An 18,565-nucleotide genomic window follows, 5' to 3' on the forward strand; every position below is an offset into this window, starting at 1 on the left:
GTGGTATGTTATCCATCTCTTCTACCTTACTCAAACTTAAGCATTCCATAGCTCTTTTAAATTCTCATTTTAACACTGAATATCCTGTATCTCTTCCCTGCCAACTCTTGTATCTTCTTCTGTCATGTTTTCAGACATCTTCTCCCGATAATAGAGGCCTTCAGTGTACTCTTTCCATCTGTACCAAGAATTATTCGTCACACACTTTGTGAACATTAATAAAGCGGACAACTACAGAGACGGAATCCTGACTGGAAATGGAGGAGAGAAGTTGCTGTGAACATGTGTCGCGAAATACATCGTTGCGGCGGTAGATGGCGCTGGCGAGTGAATGTTCCTCTGACCACGTGCCCTGTTTTCCTTGTTTGTTGCAGGTATATGTGAGGCGAACAAGCCGAGATGGTGTTTGTGTACGGCTATGCAGGTGGAAATGGTACAGAGGAAGCACGGCAAAGCCAAAACAAGCACCCTCACAGGCACTCGGCATATCACGCAACACTTCAACCCTTTTTCATGGGTTTGTGTGATCATGGGTCCTTTCAGACGTGAAGGGAAGCGATGGACTTTGCATATACCAGATTTAGAGGACAGGGTTCTGTTCTGCCTCTAGATCGTGTCTATCTTCTTGGCCGTACACAAACTCCAACTCGGCTTCTCTCTTCACCGTCCAGTGTCACATATACCTTCAACCAGACAATAGTCAGATACGTGTTTGGAGGCAACCCGGTCCGGCTGAATACCTTAGACACACTGTCCAGCGAGTGCAGCAAGGTTGAGGTTCCCTGCTGTTTTGGGGTGGCATTATGTGGGGCCGACGTACACCGCTGGTAGTCATGGAAGACGCCGTAACGGCTGTAAGATACGTGAATACCGGACCATTCTCCTACTTTCAGTACGCTGCGGCAGTCACACAGCCTGCAACACACAAGGGCCACACGGAACGTAGACAGAGGACCTTTCATTCGTTAGCGCCACCTGCCGTGTTAATAGGACCTTTTTTCGTCCATCTCCAGTCAGGAATCCGCCTCTGCAGTTTGTCGGTTTTATTAATGTTCACCCTGTATGTGCTACATTCATCCCCTCTTCACTCTGACCACGTAAGTCCCAGAAATAATAATCTCAAATACTGAAAATTGTAAGTACTCTTTTAAAACTATGAACTCTACGAAACTGCCAGCTACTCATGGTCTAGTGGTTATTATAGATGTCTCTAGACAGAAGGATCCTGGTTCGATTCCAAACCAGGTTAGTTTTTCTCTGTGGAACTGGGCGTTCCTGTTGTTCTAAACATTTCATCTCATGCTCATCGCAAAGGCGTGAAGTAGCCGAACAGGCGTCAAATAGAGGGACGTGCACCAGGTGGCCGAACAACCTGCGAAGAAACCAGTCCTAGGAGATCTATTTTGTGAAATTTTGGCAGTGAATTTATCCGAACATCTGACTTGGAATAACGTAATCTACTAAATTTTGACAATTTTCGATTCAAATGAACCCGTTCCTCTATTAAATTTACTGAAGTGAGCTATACCACATGTTGATTAGCTAACTCAAAAATAGGCTTATACGAGTATGTAATACTCATAAACAACAGCGAAACAGCCTTCAGTATTACTTAGCTATAGCTACTGAGAGAATATGAGATGTCCCATGGTTTTATCAATAATAATTGTGATTAATATTACTGGCCGATAAGAAATTGCCGTACCGTAATAATACACACACAAAAAAAGTTTTGTTTCATCCCGGTTCCCAGAACTCCTGAGAAGAGACGTTGACTGCGGATATTGTATCACAGAGACAGTCCCTTTGACTTTTCAGAGATGTCACTAAACCCAACCATAGCTGGTCCGACAGCCGATCAGTTCCAGTCATTCCACCAGGTAGGAGGTACACGGCTCGTGTTGTCTTTAGTTCAACCATGCGTAGACGGTCAATACCACGGCTCAATCGCATTCGCATTGTTACTTTGTGCCAGGAAGGGCTCTCACAAGGGAAGCGTACAGGCGTCTCGGACTGAACCAAAGCGCTGTTGTTCGGACATGGAGGAGATACATAGAGACAGGAACTGTCGATGACATGTCACGCCCAGGCCGCTTAAGGGCTACTACTGCAGTGGATGACCGCTACCTCGGATTATGGCTCGGAGGAACCCTGACAGCAACGCCATCATGTTGAATAATGCTTTTCGTACAGCCACAGGACGTCGTGTTACGACTCAAACTGTGCGCAATGGGCTGCATGATGCGAAACTCTACTCCCGACGTCCTTGGCGAGGTTCATATTTGCAACCACGACACAATGCAGCGCAGTACAGATGGTTCCAACAACATGCCGAATGGACCGCTCAGGAATGGCATCACGTTCTCTTCACCGTCCAGTGTCGCATATGCCTTCAACCAGACAATAGTCAGATACGTGTTTGGAGGTAACACGGTCCGGCTGACAGACAATAGTCAGATACGTGTTTGGAGGTAACACGGTCCGGCTGAATACCTTAGACACACTATCCAGCGAGTGCAGCAAGGTTGAGGTTCCCTGCTGTTTTGGGGTGGCATTATGTGGGGCCGATGTACACCGCTGGTAGTCATGGAAGACGCCGTAACGGCTGTAAGATACGTGAATACCATCCTCCGATTCATAGTGTAACCATATCGGCAGCATGTTGGCGAGTCATCCGTCTTCATGGACGACAATTCGCGCTCCCATAGGGCACATCTAGAGAATGACTTCCTTCAGAATAACGACGTCGCTCGACTAGAGTGGTCAGCATGTTCTCCAGACATGAATACTATCGAAGTTGACTGGAATAGGTTGGAAAGGGCTGTTTATGAACGACGTGATCCACCAACCACTCTGAGGGATCGACGCCGAATCGCCGTTGAGATGTGGGACAATCTGGACCGACAATGCCTTGATGAACTTGTGTATAGTATGCCACGACGAATACAGGCATGCATCAATGCAAGAGGATGTGCTACGGGATGTTAGATGTACCTGTGTGTACAGCAGTCTGGACCACCACCTCTGAAGGTCTCTCTGTATGGTGGTACAACATGCAATGTGTTGTTTTCATGAGTAATAAAAAAGGCGGAAATGATGTTTATGTTGATCTCTATTCCAATTTTCTGTACAGGTTCTGGAACTCTCGGAACCGAGGTGATGCAAAACGTTTTTCCATGTGTGTGTAAAGGAACTAGAGTGACATATTTCGCGTTGGTGGGAAGAGGAAAGGTATCATCTTCTCGAGAATTAAAGTTATCTCTGTTTGCAATCATTGTTTCTTTAGATTACGTCCTGCTGTTGTTCTGTATGTCTTTCTGAGGTATTCCAATTGGGCTTCGTGCGCCTCGGAGTTAGTCGAGCTGTGCCTGACGTCATTCCAAGTGCAACAAAGAAATTTGCACGCCGTACGCTGCCCCAAGGAAAATCGACGACCTGAATGTCGGACGGACAATAATGTCAACCACACTGATGTTTTTGTAATGACGCTCATTGGAACACTAATACGTTAAAATCAATGCAAGTCAATCACTGTATGATAAGAGAAGATTAAATCGTGGTTTTATTCTTATGTGGACGGCTACATTTTTTGTAGAGGTATAACTAAGGAAATCTGCCGGCAGTCTGTCGACTTTTACTGCATGCAGAGGTATTTTACATCTGCGGAGTCTCGCTCTACAAACCAAATTAACCCGCATTCCGATCAGAGCATGTTGTTTTGTGTGTGCGTGCGTGTGGTGTAAAAGAAGTACTACCACTGTCTGGCTGGACTTCTTGGACGAAAAGATAAACGGGTACTGTTTTCTTTATTTACTCGTTAGAAGGGCTGCGTGCTACGGGTCCATGAGCCCTTTTGTGATGGTGGTTTCTCCACGTTTTTGTTAGTTATTGGGGAGCTTCGATATGGCCCTTAGCACCCGAATCCTTCACCAACGTTATGGGGCAACAGATTCGACGTAGTCCAATTGGATAAGCCCGTTAGTTTCTTCCTCTTCCATCAAGATTTCCGTTGCGTTTTGTGCCATGCAGGTTGAGGCGAACAGTTGTGCTTGCCCTAGGAGGTCATGGACGTGACCTGTTGGGCCCTGACTGGCTCAGTTGTCTGATCGTGTGCTACGAAGTTCTCGTACCAGTTTCCATCCATTACGAGACCGAAGTGTCAGTGAAGCCATTTTGTCCTCACAAACTTCTAATCTATATTTCACCGCACGGGAGTGGTAAGTAGACTGTTTAGGTTTTATGTTGGTAACGCCACGTACCATACTCTGTATGAAAATCACTGACTGTGCTGTGTGTAGTCTGTGGCTGGTTGGACTCATTGTTGGAATATTCGCTTATGTACTGTTGGGCTGTTGGATGTGAACAGCACGTAGCGTTATACAGTTGGAGGTGAGACACCAGCAGTGGTGCATGTGGAGACATGCCAGAGCTCTGAGCGGACATGTATTTTATGGCTTTTGAACGTTATTCAAGTAAATACATTGTTTGTTCTCTATCAAAATCTTTCATTTGCTAAGTATTCCTATCAGTAGTTAGTGCCTTCAGTAGTTTGAATCTTCTATTTAGCTGGCAGTAAAGGCGCTCGCCGTATTGCAGTAGTTCGAGTAACGAAGATTTTTGTGATTCATCAAAGGTAAAGGTTATTGTTAGTCAGGGCCACTCTTTTGTAGGGATAATCGAAAGACAGATTGCGTTGCTTGAAAATATTGTGTGTCAGTTTAGTGATGATCAGAATAAGTAAAGAGAAAACTGTCTGTAGACGTTCAGTTTTGCTCAGCTGTTTGAAAATCAAATAACGTAGAGGTTCACCAGCACAGTAATTCATAATTTTTGTAAGGGTACGTTACATAGCGTAGTTCTCTTGAGAGTCGTTTCAGTTGCCGTCAGTCCTTCGGACTACGGAAACATTGCTATCGTGGCAAATTATGTTTTTAAGAGTCATCATGATTTGGAGTAAAGGCGAGAATTTGTCGTTGTGCCGAGCTTGAATTTCGGTGGTTATTGATGCTTGGCGGAAGGCCCACTTTATCTTCCCGCTGAGTGTATCAATCGACTCTTCAAGAAAATCAGTCGTAGATGCGTTTGAAGTAAGGCGGATACTATTGTTGAGAAATGCCTTGTAATGGTCCCAGTTGCTGGTCGCTCTTGTTAATGGACTTAATTGATCCATTGCTTTAGTTAGTTGGCCACTCACTGGGTGACGGTCAGATGTCAGATCATTTATGGTCTTCAGCTGGGAGTCGAGTCGAAGGTTTCTAGGCGTGGCAATGTCTGGAACGCTGGGCCACTAGTGTGGATTTGAGGGAATATGTGCGGGGTCTGGACCGAATGGTTATCGCACCCAGGCATTCCTCCAGCTCACATAGTCTGTAACCCCTCGGGATGTTTCTCCGGAGTTCCACGCGAAATGCTTTGCGGTTAGATCTCCGCATAATAGGATCTTTCTAGAGAGATTGAAAACGGCAAGCAGGTCCTCTTCTTCCTGAGTATGCTGTTTGATGATCTACAGAATGTAAGTATGTTCTCTTCGTTTGCAGTTAAATTTATAATTCCCATTGATTTCATGCCTTGCACCAGCAACGAGTGAGTAGGCTTGCTACTATTGGTCTGCGCACGAAAACTAATGGCTGATGCCACCGATCAAACAATCTACTGTAAATAACAGCAAAACTCATAAATGTAGCTGAGGAAAACACTGCGCACATATATACAAGCACATCGTTCCAAAAGATACTTAAAACATATGCAGTCACAGTTATAATAAAATGAAAGAGAAAGACTGCTGAATGGGGATCCTTTATCATGTAGATACTCTTCCTGTCAACAACAAGATTAGACACACTTCCACATACACATTATTTCACCACTGATATCATAGATCTCTTAGCTGTAACTTCGTATTAGTACAACAACATAAATCCTCTTCATCACCAGCTCAGTGCATTCCTGGCTCCATTAACCCCTACTCCTCACTACTCAATTCACGTGGACTCTAAAACTTTAATCAATAATCCACAAATCACCTACGTTTAAAATTCATTGTAGCACACACACATCATCACCATTTTGGGTTCACTCCACCATTGGCTCATACAACATTTCTCTGTCCCGTATCTATCACACAGTATTCACAAATTAACCTAATTATGACAGAGGTTTGTCCAATAGAGAAATAATTATGCAAGTGGACTCACGACTGCGTAATAGAATTACAGAGATTCATTACATATTCATTCATTCATTCATTACCACGGAAAATAAGACAGGTTGCTGAGTGTTTCAACATGGTCACTACTCTTACTTCTCGAACTTCTTGATATTCCTGATATGGCGCTTGCCTTTCGACTAACAGCTCCGTAGTATTTAAAATTCGACAACGTTATCAGGTAACACTTTATTTACCCAAAAAGGATTAGAACAGATATGAAAGAATTTATTGCGCAGATACCTACATCCCTTGAAACATCTCTTTGCTCTCAAAAGTACCTTGTCCCCACCAATAAATGTAACCGTCTGAAGTAATTCTCACGATCATAGTCTATCACAGTGTCTCATTGTATTACCCCTTGTATTCAGCGAAACTGTTGGACCAATACTCACATTCGTTTCCCATGACACACGGATTAATGCTAACTCATCTCACATAAACATCCTAAAATAAACAGAAAATGTACATACACGAAAAGAACTATCTTATACCACATCTTTAGTGTGTATCTTACCAGTACTTGCGATTTTCAATCCTCTGGGTTGGTGTGCTTACTTCAGAAAAGAAGGTTGTTGTTTAGTTACTAAATTTCTTCTTTTTATTTGTTAAATGAAAATATTATAATATCGTAATTTTAAAGCTTTGTCATGAATTCTCTTCTATGTCTACCACTGACTGACCTGTTGTTTAAGCTCATGTTGAATACTGATTCTAGTAGTTTGAAGTTCAGTGTTTATGATTTATCTAATTAAAATTTATGAACGAATTTTATATTTTGCGTCGTAGCACCTTACAGCTCCCCACTCCATGTGTTGCTGTCATTTCAGTTATGACGGTGACATGAAATGGAGAATACCTGTAGCCAGCCGCATCACAAATACTAGTAAAGAGGAGTAATTGAGCTAATGCCGCATATTAAACATTTTTGGATGTGTAATTCACACAGACGAACCAAACGTTATGACGTCGTCTTATCGACTGCAATCTGGCGATGCTATGGGCACATGACGTTGTAAATTTACAAGCGATAAAAAAAAATAAAATGGTGACACATTCCAGCGGCTGTGGTAGCCGAAATGGGGAAACTACCGACATATGTGACTTAGAGGAAGCGCAGACTGTTATGGACTGGCGCCTAGGAATGAGCATCTCCGAACTGGTTCTTTTTTTATTTATTTTTTTTTTTGTATATGGAGGTGGAGCCCCTCTACGCTCACACCGGCATGATGGCCAACACAAAAGGTCTACTGCCATCTCTGCATAAGGGTTAGTATTCACTAAAGTGAGGTGTCGCAGGATGTGGGTACTGCGATGTTTGCGTACGTCTGGTTAGGATTAACCATTAATACGCGCTCATCTGGAGATAGATTGGTCGAAATCTGACGAATGGTAGCGGTTGGAAGGGCAGAGGAAAAAAAGTGCCAAAGCAAGATCCAAGGGAAAAAAACCTCTGCGAAAGTTAGGTCGGGCGGAAAGAGCAGTAGCGGTTGTCTTGCTGCCTGCGATAGGTTGTGCAAGGATAGGCTTTGTTAGTAGTGGGTATCATGCATGTCGATACCTTGACGTTGTGCGTTTGTGCTGCTCGGCGGCTGGCGCTGGGTGCTGGTACAGAGTCCTCGTTCAGCGTCCTGCAACCTGTAACAGTTAGGTTTGTTATCGGTCTTGTGTCCGATAGGTCATATACCGGAGGCACAGTGTGAGGGAGTGTTGGCAGATTGTTCGTGCGTCTGTGGGCGAGCTCGTCGGTGTCCCTGCTGTGGCCTGTTGGTCGGCTCTAATAGCAGCTGGTAGTTGCCAGTCAGTGTTGCTGATATGCAGGGGCTTACCGACGTTTGTCGCTGTTTGCGTATGTTAGTTTACCATAGGTGGTTATGCCCTAGCTAGCAGTGTCTCCGAACTGGTGAAGCTTGTCGGCTTTTGCATCATACTCTCGTGAGCACCTAGGAAAAGAGAAGTACGCTGAGACAATTAATAGGCGACAACATGGAAATCGAAGGCATATCCGCTATGTAAAATAGAATGGAAGGTGATCTGTGGCAGATCAGATGACAGAGCGAACTGCTGGTGCAGGCTCAAGTGTTCCAGAGTACACAGTTCAGTAGAAATTGGTGAACAAGTGGTTGCATGGCAGACACCTCTACACGTTCCGTATTGACCAAACGGCATCGTTAACTACTATCGCAGTGTGCACCGGATCAACGGACCGTGGATCCATGAAAACGTGTTGCCGGATCAGATGAACTACGTTTCTTGTTACACCTTTTCGATCCACACGTTCGAATATGCCAATCAGCATAGCGTTTCCTGGAGACATCCACATTGCCACTGAGGCAGGGGCCGGCCGGAGTGGCCGAGCGGTGCTAGGCGCTACAGTCTGGTACCGCGCGACCACTGCGGTCACACGTTCGAATCCTGCCTCGGGCATGGGTGTGTGTGATGTTCTTAGGTTAGTTAGGTTTAAGTAGTTCTAAGTTCTAGGGGACTGGATGACCTAAGAAGTTAAGTCCCATAGTGCTCAGAGCCTTTTGAACTGAGGCAGCCCGTTGAGACAGTATTATGGTACTGAACACCTTGCTTCCATAGGACTGTGGTGGTAATCGAAGGCACTATGACAGCTGCGGACTGTGGGATATATTGTTGCAGACCAGTTGCATCGTTTTATACTGGATATCTTCCCTGACGATCTACGAAATATTCCAGTAGGATAACCCTCCATGTCAGAAGACCGAAATCGTCCTACAGGAACAAGTTTGTTTGCGTGGCCATCGTATAAAAGATATAAAAATCGTATTCTAAAGTAATGATATCAGAAACAATAAACATCATAGATAAAAACCTGAAAACACCCGGCCAACTACCTTATGAACAGATTCATGAAGTACACTTATTAAGTGAACAACACTACTTCTAGCTGAAAAATGAATTTTACTAACAAGAACATGGATTAGCTATGGTGTCCCCAGTTTCAGGAGCGTTACCAAACATTTCCATAAACCACACTGAACACATCATTTCACAAAAACGGCAGCGTAAGAATAAAACTGCTTAATAGATGAACCACAAACAAAAATTTAAAAGTAGATAAAAAAATAGAATTCACAAGTGAAAGAGAACTGAATACCCAAATAAACTTCCCTGATGTACCAATCAAAAAACAAAACAATAAGCGTATGTTTGAAATTTCCCTAACGTCAACACTTGAAATTATCAATCCCCAATCCCCGAGCCACACACATTCACAAAAGCAAGCATCACTTCCACTCTCCGTAGACTCAACAAAGTGCCACTCAACAAAAAAACTCTCTAAGGCAACTTGACATAATAATGCAGATAGCTTAAAATTATGATCACAATAGTAACATAACCACAAGGCTAAACAACAAAATTAAAATAAAATAAAATCAGAAAACACAAAAGCGCGGACCATAACATACAAAACTAAACACAATCACAAACACTTAGTACCATAACAACTACACAGAAAAACCAGGAAAATATAAGAGGAAACACAAGATAGTACACAAGGACACGCGAATGACATGCGAAATGTTTGATGTCAGATACAAAGAGTACATGAGAGCTGGAAGTATGGAACAAACCAGTCCACTTTTGCAGAACATCAAAGAGAACACAATCACTAGCCAACCTCTACAGAAGAAGACATGAGAAAATTTCAATAAACACTAAAAAACTACTTCTAACACTGCAAGAAAGTGACCACATAGGAAAAAGCAAATCATTAAACATAACCCTGTTGAATGATTAGATATACATAACAAACAACTCACTGTTCACCTTAATAGATAAAGCAGTACAATAAAACTCCAAAAGATATTTGTCTTCACAGTAATAACATCCAACCTCTTTCCCACCAGTCTTCCATGAACCACTCCACAAAACATTTAAACCGAAACTCAGATCAGCTGAACACCAAATCCTTCAACCACAGTCTGACAGCTATTACATTCACATTCAACTTTCTACAACTCGCCCTGACTAATCTCACACACACACACACACACACACACACAAACACACACACACACACACACACACACACAGGTATAATCAGAACAGGAATAAACAGACATTAGTTTTCAGCATACATTTCGTAAAGTTGGAAACATATACATACGTAAATAAAATAAATGGGAACAGACGAAAAGTGAACATACAGTAATTACAATCTTAAGTCACAGTTTTCGTTAAAATATCTGCAGATAATGACGGAAGAGTAATAGGACCCCGTAGCAAATAGCGCAAAGAACGTGAAAACTTTGAAGAAGAAAATTCGAAGCGCGAAAATGCGCTTATGTTTCGTAAGTGAAGTTGTAGTGCGACCTCCGGCATGTTAGAGGAATCGCAGACGGCCGCCAAGTACTCGAACAACTTTAAGTAATCTCTTATTTACATAAAAAATAAGACGCCAACTGTTTTATAGACTAACAAATATCACATATCAAAACAAAACTGTACCAGTATATGTTCCAGAGAAGTCGCATTACAGTAAAAGGCGAATCGCGTCTGGTACCAATGAAACACACTGCAGCAGGAAAAAGACGTTTTTCTTATTTACAATACGACTACGTCCTACAGTAGTTTGAAGAGCGTAATGGTGAGGTCAGGTTGATATATTGGCCACCAAATTCGCCTGATCTGAACCAAATGGAAGACGTCTGGGAAGCTATCGGCTCGAATTCCACGCCCACAAAGCACCGACCTGTAAATTACGGGAATTACGTGACTGTGTACAGACAGCTGGAGCCACGTAACTTCGTAAAAGTACCAAGGACTTGTGGAATTCAAGCCACACCGAAGCGCCGCCGTATTGCTTCCGAACATTGACAAACACGCTATTCAGCAAGTGACCATAAACCTTCGGCTAATCAGTGCGTGCATTACAGTGCTCATAACAAGAGTTTAAAATCTGCACTTTCTTTTTAAATTACAGTGCATCATAGCAGTTAGAAACACCTGCGCTCGTAAATTAATCCTGTAAGTTGCAAGCGCAAATTTGCGCACAGACAGATCCACGCAGATCGCAGTTGTGAGGGGCGGGTAATTTCCGTGAGGCAGCGCCGCAGCCAGAGGCGGTGCAACTTGTGGTCCCGCGACGCCGGGGTAATTGATATTTGGCCGCGTATCAGAGTGCGCTTCGTCATCGCGTTTAAGCATCTTCTCATCAGTTATAACGAGGAGCGCTCCGTGAGTAATGGTCTCGCCATGTAAATGCGATTCTGCGGCCACGCCGTCGCGGGAGCAGCCAGTGATGCATGCGGCGGCAGATAACGCCACCTGGCTGAGCTGCGCTGGCCGACGCGGTTAAAACCGCCGCCAACGGCGCGCGGGACAGCGGAGCGTGCTGGCAACCATGCGAGTTGTCGTACCAGACTGAGTCTTAATTTTCTGTACAATAGTCTCCGCAGTTCAGGAGGCAACTTGAAGGAATAGTGGATACGAATTATACGAACTTTGTACTCATCTGGTCCCGCTGCGTCGTATACTCGTATGTCGTGTAAAGACGTTATACTGTATATTATGTCATGAGACCAAGGCCCTGCTGTGTTCGATTACATTTTTTACTACAATAGACCTATTTATGCATGATTGCCATCTTCAGATTATTCGTGGAAATACATAATTTGGTGCAATATCTCGATTTTGAAGTAGGTACTGTAATGTACACTACCGGCCATTAAAATTCCTACACCAAGAATAAATTCAGATGATGAACGGGCATTCATTGGACAAACATATTATACTAGAACTGACATGTGATTACATTTTCACGCAATTTGGGTGCATAGATCCTGAGAAATCAGTACCCATATCAACCACTTCTATCCGTAATAACGGCCTTGATACGCCTGGGCATTGAGTCAAACAGAGCTTGGATGGCGAGTACAGATACAGCTGCCCATGCAGCTTCAACACGATACCACAGTTCATCAAGAGTAGTGACTGGCGTATTGTGACGAGGCAGTTGCTCGGCCACCATTGACCAGACGTTTTCAGCTGGTAAGAGATCTGAAGAATGTTCTGGCCAGGGCAGCAGTCGAACATTTTCTGCATCCAGAAAGGCCCGTACAGGACCTGCAACTTGCGGTCGTGCATTATCCTGCTGGAATGTAGGGTTTCGCAGGGATCGAATGAAGCGTAGAGCCACGGGTCGTAACACATCTGGCATGTAACTTCCGCTGTACAAAGTCCCCTCAATGCGAACAAGAGGTGACCGAGACGTGTAACTAATGGCACCCCATACCATCACGCTTCCAATGTGCGTTCACCGCGATGTCGCCAAACACGGATGCGACCATCATGCTGCTGTAAACAGAACCTGGATTCATCCGAAAAAAATGACGTTTTGCCATTCGTGCACCCAGGTTCGTAGTTGAGTACACCATCGCAGGCGCTCCAGCCTGTGATGCAGCGTCATGGATAACCGCCGCCATGGTCTCCGAGATGATAGCCCATGCTGCTGCAAACATCGTCGAACTTTTCGTGCACCCGGTTGATGTCTTGCAAACGTCCCCATCTGTTGACTCAGGGATCGAGACGTGGCTGCACGATCAGTTACAGCCATGCGGATGAGATGCCTGTCATCTCGACCGCTAGTAATACGAGGTCGTTGGGATCCATCACGGCGTTCCGTATTACCGTGCTGAACCCACCGATTCCATATTCTGCTAACAGTCATTGGATCTCCACCAACGTGAGCAGCAATGTCACGATAAGATAAACCGTAATCGCGATAGGCTGCAATCCGACCTTTATCAAAGTCGGAAACGTGATGGTACGCATTTCTCCTCCTTACACGAGGCATCACAGCAACGTTTCACCAGGCAACGCCGGTCAACTGGTGTTTGTGTATGAGAAATCGGTTGGAAACTTTCCTCATATCAGCACTTTGTAGGTGTCGCCACCGGCGCCAACCTTGTGTGAATGCTCTGAAAAGCTAATCATTTGCATATCACAGCATCTTCTTCCTGTCGGTTAAATTTCGTGTCTGTAGCACGTCATCTTCGTGGTGTGGCAATTTTAATGGCCAGTAGTGAAGATACTTTAATGTATTACACACTGAAGCTCCAAAGAAACTGGTATATGCATGCGTATTCAAATAAACAGACATGCAAACAGGCAGAAGACGGCGCTGCTGTCCTCAAAGCCTATATAAGACAACAAGTGTCCGGCGCAGTTGTTAGACCGGTTACTGCTACCACAATGGCCAATTATCAAGATTGAAGTGAGTTTGAACGTGGTGTTATAGTCGGCACAGGAGCGATTGGACACAGGACTTCCGAGGTAGCGATGAAGTGGGGATTTTCCCGTACGACCCTATCACCATTAGTAATCAGGTAAAACATTAAATCTGCGACATCGCTGCGACCGGGAAAAGATCCTGCAAGAACGGCGACTAAAGAGAATCGTTCAACGTGACAGAAGTGCGACTCTTAGAGACATTGCTGTAGATTTCAGTGCTGGACCATCAACAAGTGTCAGCGTGCCAACCATTCAACTGAACATAATCGATATAGACTTTCGGAGCCGAAGGCCCACTCGTGTACCCTTGGTGACTCCACGACACAAAGCCTTACGCCTCGCCTGGGTCCGTCAACATCGACATTGGGTAGTTGATGACTGGAAACATGTTGCCTGGTGGCACGAGTCTCGTTTCAAGTTGTATCGCGTGGATGGACGTGTACGGCTATAGAGACAACCCCATGAATCCATGGTCGCTGCATGTCAGTAGGGGACTGTTCAAGCTGGTGGAGGCCCTGTAATGGTGTGGGGCGTGTGCAGCTGGAGTGATATGGTATCCCTGATACGTCTAGATACGATTCTGACAGGTGACGTGTACGTAAGCAACCTGTCTGATCACCTGCATTAATTCATGTCCATTGTCCATTGCGACGTACTTGAGCAATTCCAGCAGGACAATGCAGCAATGAATTGCTACAGAATCATACGGCTTCAGGTACCGGGACTTACCACCGTTAACAACTGGCACAGCAGCCAGACGAAGTGAAAGTGGGTGAATAAAGTACTGATAAAACTTGATAGTGTGTGGACCTCTGCTTCCCATAGTTGAAGATGGTTGTGATAAATGATTCAGACATCAACGTATGATGGAGATTATAGCATAGATTTGAGACTTTCTGGCGAATTAAAGCAGTGTGCTGTACCGGCTCTCAAATCCGGCAACTTCCCCTTTCGCTGGCAAGTGTTCTAGCGACTGAGCAGTAGGAATCATGAGTGGATAGTTCAATTTGTATGGCTCTTGTCCGCGAATGGCGACGACCCCAGGTACTAATCCCAGGCAAGCACACAATTTTAATCTGTCAGGAAGTTTCAGATCAGCGCACACTCCGCTGCAGAGTGGAAAATCGTTTTGGAAGCTATCGTATAGATGTTGAAGTGAAATAAACTGTGGGGAACCAAAGGGGTAAAACTGCATATAAATCCGGAACACACTGGTCCATTCACTTCTGGACACTCTCAAACTTTACGCCTACGCTTAAAAATTCCCACCAAAAGTTAGTCCAGGGCCGACAATGGGTGGCTTTTATTTAAGCTGGGAAGCCACATAATTGTGCTGTGGTCATCTATCCGGCACTATACACATCGACATGTTTGGGTTAGCTGCTTCAATTCCTCCTGTTTTACCTGGTTCATAATTGCGAACTGGCACAAAATTCCGGAATGAGTCAATTTTAAAATTACAGTCACATACATTTGAGTGAAAAATATGGCAACAAGCTCACTATTTGCATCACCCGTCGAAAGCTATTTTTTCCCCCTTTTTCCCCCTTTTACGATCAGTGGCGATAATTGACAGGATGAAGAAAGGATGGGACCAATTCATTTAGATAGGTTTTAAATTTGAATAACTGATACTTTCCTTTAACTAACAGCCCCTTGGCAATACATAATACATCACAACTTCATTTTCGTTTCACATTGTCCGTGATTCCTTACCATTTAGTGCTGTTCTTCAAATGCACATTCTAAGAAATTTCTTTCTGAATTTAATGCCTATGTATAATATTAGTGGACTTTTCTTGGTCAGTAATGCCCTGTTTGCCTGTGATAGTCTGCTTTGTACCTCCATCTTGATTCGTCCGTCATTGATTATTTTGTTTCCAAGGTAGCAGAAATCCTTAACTTCATTTACTTCAGGAAAACTAGTTTTATACCAATTATCTCTGATCTTTCTTCAGCTACTTCTCATTACTTTCGCCTTCTTCCGGTTTTCGCTTATGTTGTACTCATTAGACTGTTCATTCAACGGGTTCTGTAACTCTTCTCCACTTTCACTGAGGACAGTAACGACATCAGCGAATCTTATCATTGATATCCTTTCACTTTGAATTTTAATCCCCCTCTTGAACCTTCCTTTTATGTCCGTCATTGTTTCTTCGATGTATACCTGTATATTTAACAGTGAGAGGATATGGGGATAAGACTGCGACCTTACCTTACATCCTTTTAAATTCGAGCACTTGGTTCATGGTACTCCAAACTTAGTATTCTCCCTTGCTACTTGTCATGTTATATGTTACCCATCTTTCACTAAAGCGTAATGCTATCTTGCTCAGAATTACTCTTACACATTGTCGGACGCTTTTTCTAGGTCAGCAAATCCTATGATAATGTCATTATTTTTCTTCAGACTTGCTCCCATTATCAAACTCGGCGTCAGAACTGTCTGTTTGGTGCCTTTACCTCCAGAGATGTGAAGACAACGCTCACGAGTGATATAACTCAGCCTCTTAAGAGTTTAAAACCGACTTCACATCTATGAAGGCACCTTACTTAACAATCAGAGCGTTTCTAAATTGAAGATTAATGGTAATAAAACCAACAATTACCGAGTGAAGTGGCGTAGTGGTTACAACACTGGATTCACACTCTAGAGGACGACGGGTCAAAACCACCTTCGACCATCCTGATTTAGGTTTCCCGTGATTTCCCTAAATCGCGTCAGGAAAGTGCAGAAACGATTCCTTTGATACGGCACGGCCGATTTGCCTCCCCACCCTTCCCTAATCCGAGCTTACGCTCTGCCTCTAATAACATCGTTGTCGACGGGTCGCTAAACACTATTCTCCTCCTCCTCCTCCTCCTAAAACCAATAACTGAAACAGAAATTCATAGTGATTAAGAAAGCTGTCATTAATATGACCCAACCTTAAAAGTCAAACCGTAAGGAAAGGTACTAGGTCTACAATTTGGCTTCCGCCGTTTTTTCTCGTTGTTCGGGGTTTTATTGTAAAAAACTTATAAAACAATTATATTCATAGTATTGCCCACCGCTGGCCACTACATTCTCCCATCTTCCGCGGCCGAAGAAATAGGCGTCTTTTGTGGGGATCCATGAATCGATTCAGTTTTGCACATGTTCATATGATCGGAAGTGCTAGTCACCCAGACTGTATGCCACTTATCGAAAAATGTGGTAGTCAGAGAGAGCAACGTATGGAGAATACGGCGGGAGAGACAAGACTTTCATTTCATGTGTATATCGACGGGTTTTGCGACATGGGGTCGAGCACTGACCTGCTGCAAAATTACCTTTACATGTCTATCACTGTGTTGTGCCCTTTTGTGTTGCAGTGCTGAGCTCGAACGCATCAGTTTCTTTCGATAATGATGTCTTGTGACTGTCTTTGTCTCTCAGTAGCTACGAAAACGTTGTGTCTTCCACCGCCATGCCGGTCTTCTTAAGGCGTTGAAAACATTCTCTGCACGTTCTTCGACTAATAGTTCCCTCACCATTGGTCTTACCCAGTGTTTTATGAGCCAGAGGCGTAGATTTCTTCATGCTACAACAGAAAATTAAAGCTTACCGCAAATGACGAGAAATGGATACAAGAATTATCTTATGATGCAATCACAAATTGACTAACATTTTTATGGCGTTATGTTTACAGATGCCTAAGCTTGTAAGTAGGCGGTTGAGGTTTTTATGTTGGTAACGCCACGTAGCGCTCTATATGAAAATCACTGACTGTGCTGTGTGAAATCTGTGGCTGGTTTCCATTCTTGGAAAATTTGCTATTGTAGTGTTGGGCAGTTGGATGTGAACAGGGCGTAACGTTGCGCAGTTGGAGGTGAGCCGTCACCAGTGGTGGATGTGGGGAGAGAGATGGCGGAGTTTTGAGGAGCGGATGATCTGGACGTGTGTCCATCAGACAGTAAATTTATAAGAGTGGATGTCATGAACTGATATATATATATATATATATATATATATATATATATATATATATATATATAATGACTTTTGAACACTATTAAGGTAAATACATTGTTTGTTCTCTATCAAAATCTTTCATTTGCTAACTATGTCTATCAGTAGTTAGCGCCTTCAGTAGTTAGAATCTTTTATTTAGCTGGCAGTATTGGCGCTCGCTGTATTGCAGTAATTCGAGTAACGAAGATTTTTGTGAGGTAAGTGATTCATGAAAGGTATAGGTTATTGTTAGTCAAGGCCATTCTTTTGTAGGGATTATTGAAAGTCAGATTGCGTTGCGCTAAACGTATTGTGCGTCAGTTTAGTGTTGATCAGAATAAGTAAAGAGAAAAATGTCTGAGTAAGTTCAGTTCTGCTCAGCTGTTTGAAAATCATATAATGTAAGGGGTTTACCAGCACAGTAATTCATAAATTTTTCTGAGGGGATGTTTCATATGTCGACACTTAGCCGAGGATACCTCACTGGAATCTTCTGATTTTTCTTGTAATTTGTGTAATTAGTGTAGCTATTGTTCTTTGCTAGCCGTAATTATAGAGAGAATTTCCTTTGTAGTTATAGTTTTTCATTGTTGTACAGTAAAACAGTTGTGGCATGCACATGTAGATTTGCACCAAGTATTTCGCAGCTACGCTTGCAGTTAACGAAATATTATTTTCAGTGCTATGCTAATGTGTTTTCTTGTTTTTGCTCTTCAAATTGTGCATTTCTTGTTATCGTGTGAAATATGTGACAATAATGGCGTGTGGAAAACGTAATACTAGGCTCCAAAGTAAACTCAGAAATGACAGTGAAGACGAAAGCAGTGTGTTATCGCCACCGTGTAATGAATTAAATAATGTTCAAAGTAGTAATTTGATAATTGTGCACAGGGAAATGGAGCGGGCGGAAAATAATAGTGTAGAGAGTGAAACAATTAGTGAACAGGGAAGCATTATCGTTCGGTCGGTCGGCAACAGCTCGCCTCAGGAATCCGAAATGACAGGACACAACCTTGCAAATACCATAAATTCAGGTTTTGCGTCCTCACCGTTTTCTCAAATAAGTCAAGACACTTTTTCTGCTTTTCAAAATGCGAATATTGTCGGTTCAAATGCCCTGCCGC

This window comes from Schistocerca cancellata, chromosome 6, assembly GCF_023864275.1.
Source record: "Schistocerca cancellata isolate TAMUIC-IGC-003103 chromosome 6, iqSchCanc2.1, whole genome shotgun sequence".
Taxonomy (NCBI): domain Eukaryota; kingdom Metazoa; phylum Arthropoda; class Insecta; order Orthoptera; family Acrididae; genus Schistocerca; species Schistocerca cancellata.